The sequence below is a fragment of the Cupressus sempervirens genome, chromosome 5, assembly GCF_028749045.1.
Source record: "Cupressus sempervirens isolate cs-2001-9-10 chromosome 5, ASM2874904v1, whole genome shotgun sequence".
NCBI lineage: Eukaryota > Viridiplantae > Streptophyta > Pinopsida > Cupressales > Cupressaceae > Cupressus > Cupressus sempervirens.
The window spans coordinates 621,563,719-621,569,977 of record NC_143122.1 but is presented as its reverse complement, the minus strand read 5'-3'; the positions used below and the strand labels follow the sequence as shown (position 1 = coordinate 621,569,977).

The following is a 6,259-nucleotide window of genomic DNA, read 5'->3' as shown; positions in this document are numbered from 1 at the left end:
TCAACAACTATATGAAAACTTGGAGGTCATAAGCAAAACAAAGAGTGCATCTTGTAAATTTGGCTCTTTACTAGTATGTATATTCTTTTATGTGTAGAACACATAATTTCCTATATCTGAAAATGTTGCTTGGAAGACCAATAGGTCTATTACAATTCAGATTGTTGAATTCATAGAGCAACTTGGAGATAACTTTGAGTCAATAATGACTAGTTATTTTGAGGATTTTAAGAAATCCATGAAATAGAGACTAAGGATTCTTGTGACACTAGTGGAGAAACATTACAATGATGTTTTCTTCTTAGTTTATGCAAATTATACGTATGTGTAGGTAGTTGTTCCTAGGGGTAGATGGCTTAAGCCCTTTTCATATGAGATCAATGTACATGAGGCATCTATAGCTATCACAACTCTATGGTACAAGAAATAGATAAAAGTGCCACCTCATTTGGGAACTATGATGAAGCCAAGTCCAGAAATAAAATTGACTTGAAAATTTCTTTTGTGGTAATAAGTCCAAGCCCATTTGGCCCTCACTTAAGGAACATGAGAAGATGAGGAAGTAAATGAAGAAGCTACCAAGGGAGAAGAAGATGAGGAAGTATCTAAACCTACTAAGAAAAAGAAGTGAAATGATAAGAAGCCTAAAATGGAGAAACCAAAGAAGAAGCATGTGAAAATTTCACAATAGAAGCCAATAGTACTTGCTACCAGGTTGAGCACAAGGGAAGTCACCAAACAAGTGAAGGTTGTTGAGAAACCAAAAGGAAAGATGACAATTACCCTAGCAGAGCCAAGCTAACCAATAAAGAACACATATCTGAGGAGAAAAAATAATTTGATGACATGAGTCAATTAAAGGTGGTAAGCCATAGTCTCTCCTCTAACTTAGATAATTTGTGTGACAATATTAAATCAAATGTAGATTTATCTACTTTTGCACACATAGATTTTGATAACTTAGGAAAGGTTGAACAAAGTATTGTTAAGGGAGCCATATATATGTGATGATAGCTATATTCATATCAAATCCTATTGAGATTTCCAACTCCCTACCTAAGAGTCTCTATGATCGAGTTGAGTAGAAACTGAAATAGGGTTTACAAACAGAGAGACAAATTAGGGAATCCACTCTAGCCCAAGTAATACTAGTATTGGATAAGAGGAAGATTACCAAGGCTATGGAAAAGAACAAGTTTAAATTTTCCCCAAAATATAGAGCTTTCTATATATTAAATAAGAATATTGAGGATATGGTGATCAAGAGTACAAAAATCTAGAAAACAATCTATTGGTGATCCTCTCCTATAGTAAAAGACAAAGTGAGCAAGAAATGCAAGATCCTAAGAAAGTTGGAAAAGAGAAAATATATGCAACACAATCGTTATTAGTAAAGGATGGTATTGTGCAAGGAATTGAGGAAAAAACAACAACAAAAGAGGCTACAACTCAAGAAGAGTGACAAGATGTTCAAACAGAATGCACAAGATGTAAAAGTGCCAAATGACAGTCCCACACATGTAGACCAAGTGAGTCAATAAGACTCAATACAAATCAAGGATGTTCTTGACAATTCTACTCAAAACATCAATCCTTTGACTAATGATGACTTGAAGAAGATATTGAAGGATTCTACCATGGTAGAATAGTTATGCACAAACCCTGTATTGGTGAGAACAAATGAAATTGAAAAGGAAGAAGTGGCAACAATAGGGGAAAAAAAAATTGATACATCCACTGTGCCCCTTACAACTACAGAGATAGAATACCAAAGTGTGAGCACTAAACATCTAAGTGTTATTAATACAACACAAGTAGCATTGTCTCTAGTGCCACTCATTTCAACTAAGAAAGCCTTAGTTATAGTCGAGAAAGATGGAACATAAGTCAAACTAGGTCAAGAATCCAATCATGTACCTACTTCACTAATTCAAGGTGAAGTACAAAAAAAAGTGAGACAAGATGACAAGTTTGAAGAATTTAAGGTGACTACTACTCCAGAGATACAAATTACCATCCGAACTCTAGTTACCTTACTAGTTTCTATGACTCCTATTAGTAGTCAAGTTCTTCAAAGGCGAATCACTCATGCCACACAATTGTAGATATCAAGACCTAGTGCATAAATATCAAGGAGTTTAGAAGAAATATCTTATGGAGATGTGAGCCTAGATGATGTGATATAACTACCCAAGTTTGATCTTAATACAATCACCACTAAGAAGATGAGCATTCTAGAGGAAATCTCTACAAAGAAAGAAACAAGAGTTTCTAAGAAGGGAACATAAGTAGTAGCAAGTGCTTCATGACATCAAAGATATATTTCTTGATGCTTTCGGTCTTCCAACTACTAATGAAGACAAACCAATTATTGAGAAACTAGTACATACTATGGATAAGATTGGTGATGAAGAACTAGATGCAAATACTAAACTATTAGAATGGTCTAAAAGAAAATTTCACACTTAGGTACATGAAAAGATATCTTTTACCCTTGCACTATGATAGGTTGATCTAGCAACCAAGATGGAGAGTGTGAAGAAGGTGTTGGAGAACATTTTCTCTCTTTACACCAAGTTATGTGATGTGAATATTTTCACACATGAGATTCAAAAGCATGTTGACCAACTGGAGGGAGATCTAAAGACTATAGGTAATACCTTAAAGCTATCTCCTGGTTAATACCAGTCACATTTTCAATAACTGTTATTCACTCAAGGTAGGCTTGCCGAGCTGAAAGCACAAGATGCTAACATTCAAGCTACTTTGATCAACATCCAATCTATGTTGATCCCACATATGAAAGTCTTGCACAAGGAACTAGCCTATGCTGAGACATTGATGAAGAAAGATTCTCATCTTTCCACTCATGATGGTGTGTTAACCTTGTTGCTGAGCTAGAAATTCAATATCAATCTCTAGAAGTAGTGTGCAACAATTGGGATGTAGCATTGAAAATCATAATGGAGATCCATAAATCATTTTTGGATAAACACAATATTAGTATACCACCCATGACATAAGTGTCAAAAAAGGGGGATAATGATTATAAGGGGATATAGTGAAGTGAAGGTGAGTAATGTAGCAATAGGGTACAACAAATATACTCAATAGTTGTGTCAAATTCAGATGCAGAAAGGAAACATTTACTAAAGGGGAGTAATGGAGAAATGAGGTATGATTGTTAGTCATCCATTTTCCAAAATATTGAAGTTTTGAAATTTTGTATGAGAACCAATTCATAAATATATATTGTTTGAGTTATGCTCATAATAAGGATTGTATATGCATGACAACGTGTTTGTGTCACTCATGTCAAAGGGGGAGATTATTAATCTTAGATTAGTTTTGACAAGGTAGTGACAAAAAACTTAGTCATTATTTAGCACAATTATATAGTGCAAATTGAGTGATCAGAGAAAGCTAAGAAATTAGTGTGAGCTGAGTGATCAAAGCATGTCAAGCATAAGTTGCTAGACAATACATGTCAAGTAATATACGTAGAACTAGTGTCGAGCACTAGTATGTGCCAAGCAGATAGTTAGTGTTGAGTCACTCATGATTCGAGTATTTAAGAGAGTATGTCAAGTAATTTAGGAACCAAGTTACAACATTGAAGATATAGTAAATGCTAAGCATCAGAGACTTCAATTGTCGAGTGAACATTTTTGAACATAGTTGTTTGTAATGGTACAAACTTCTATGTGAACATTTTTTGGTGGACTTAACAATTATTTTATGATTTTAGAAGATGTATACATATGTATATTATGAATCCCTGTGTATTACATGCAACCAATTAAATTGAGGGATGTTCTAAGTGGAAAAAAGGATCAACCTAAGCTGTTGATTCTAACCTAACCCTAACCAACTTGTGTTTACTTAAGGAGACAAACCCTAAATAGTTTGCAAGTATGTGAAGGAAGAGAAGAAGATGCAAGAGAGTCAAATGCTAAGTCAAAGAGCATTCACAGTGGCTATGGAGTGATAATGTTATGAATCGCATAATCAGTTAGAGAGAACATGGGAAAAGAAGAGAGAGGACAAAGGAGACATATCTGATTAGAAGGATCAAGTACACACCAAAAAAGAGAAGATTTGACATCCAGCAACAAAGTGCTAACTAAAGGATCATGGTGTTGAATCACTCTAACAAGTGATGCCGAGTGAATCTCTTGACAGAGTAGTCTTAATAGGCTTGTGTAATTCTCTTAACTAAGTTCTTTTTTTAATGTAAGTTTAAGTCCTCTAACAAGGCACACTTTTATTGCTCAGTATATACTTGACATTTGTGTAACATCAAAGACAACATACAATTGAATGATTGTATCCAACAGTCAACACCTTAGATAAATTCTATGAAGCTCTAGTTCAATCTTGCACAATGTAGACTTGACAAACATAAAATTTAGTGTTTCACATTGGTAACTTTTAGTAGCATAGTAAGTATTATTTTTATACCCAGGTAAAATGCCTAGAGCATTATACAAGGGAATGTTGTTTAAACAATAATTATACTAACAACATAATCAAGTCAAATGCATAACACACTATACATTATTATGCACACCATATTCAAATTTGGCCTAGCTTTAATATTCACCCAACTTCAATATCCAAAAAATATTGTACTATAGTTAGTCAAATTTTGATATCTAAGATATCAGCAATAAAAAATAGAATTGGCTCAATCATGATACCATGAATAGAAAAGATTTACTATCAAAGTTGACCCAATTTGATACCCTAACTAAAACATGTATGACATTAAACTTCAAATAAATCTAATATCCTCACAGTGAAAAATTGGTAGAAGTGTTGGCCTATTTTCGATACACTAACAAAAAAGAGGTAATATTATTGTTGGTCCATCTTGAGTGCCCTAACAATAAGAATGGTATATAAGATGACACAACCTCAGTACCTTTTTAAAATTCAAAATAGTATTGCAATCAATGCAACTCATGTAACCAAAAATGCACCAAGACATTGAAAAAAATAACAAAGATATTTTCTTCACATAACTTCCTTTAATTATGAACTATTATATAAGAATTTAAGCTAAATATTAGTGTATACCTTGGGAAGAACTTAACCACATTATAATCACTTTAAAGGATGAACCCCAATGAACTAGTATAAAGGTCATAATGGCTCCTGAACATAAAATAAGGAATTCAAATATATATGGAAAGACTGAAACGAAAGTTATGCTTGTAAGATGCTAAAAATAGAGATGGATTAAATGCAATGACAAGTGAGGTCATAATAATGGTTCCCACTTTTCATCATGAAGGAATTAGATGAAAAGTGGGAATTTTATGTTTAAGGGGCTTCGAATGGGACTTCATTTGAAGGTCACGCTTCACTAACGACTTTGAATGAAGCCTTATTAAAAGATAAGCCTTCATTCAAAGCCTCTTATAAATAAAATTTCCACATTTTCCACCCACATAACCGGAGAGACTTCATTTGAAGCTTCTTCAAGGGCTTCATTAGCAGTTCATTCATAGGTCCCAAATTGAATTTTTTTTCAAATAGTCCCAAAATTGAAATTTTTTCAAAAACTTCTTCGCTCAAACAAGAGCTTACTAAGGTTCATTTACTGCAACTAAATATACCAGTTTATTGTACTCTGATAAGTTTTTTCAACAAATTCATTCATTTATTATGTCTTTACCTCTGTAAAATGGTCTGCAGCTGTTCACAATTTAAGAAATGGAAAAGCTGCATTTGACATTAAATATAATTACAATTTTAATACCAAGTGAAATTTGTTGAGCTAAATGTTGTCTGGATGCGATGAATTGTCGGCTTTCACAGAGTACCATGGAAAGGGACTTTTACTGCGCCCGTGGCCTAATGGATAAGGCGTCTGACTTCTAATCAGGCGATTGTGGGTTCGAGTCCCACCGGGCGTGTATTTGTCTCTGAATTTTCAACATTCTACAATTTCTTTAACAAAATGCCTGCAGTAGTAGACTAATTGCCACATAGGATCTTGACAATTGGAAGCCAGGCTTGAAATTTTGCTATTACATGTAGGTTTTGGTGTAACCGCAAACCTTCCCTTTCACGGGTACATTCCGGTGTTGTACTCCCCTTATGAGCAACGAAACTGATGCAACAAAAAATAGTATGCCAAAACTCAAACATCTATTGCATTGAGCAGCAAGTTTCACTGACAAAAGTCAGATGCATGATCTATTTTGGCAAGACAAATAAATCTTACATTTGATTTAGTGCGTAATGTACTAAA

The 6,259-nt window shown here is 34.0% G+C and overlaps 1 non-coding gene across 1 annotated transcript; it reads left to right on the top strand.

Annotated features, from left to right (window-relative positions):
• The first annotated feature begins 5,848 nt into the window (after positions 1-5,848).
• On the top strand, positions 5,849-5,921 carry TRNAR-UCU (transfer RNA arginine (anticodon UCU)). The gene has a single exon. It is a non-coding gene; the product is annotated as a tRNA-Arg (tRNA).
• The last annotated feature ends 338 nt before the right edge of the window (positions 5,922-6,259 follow it).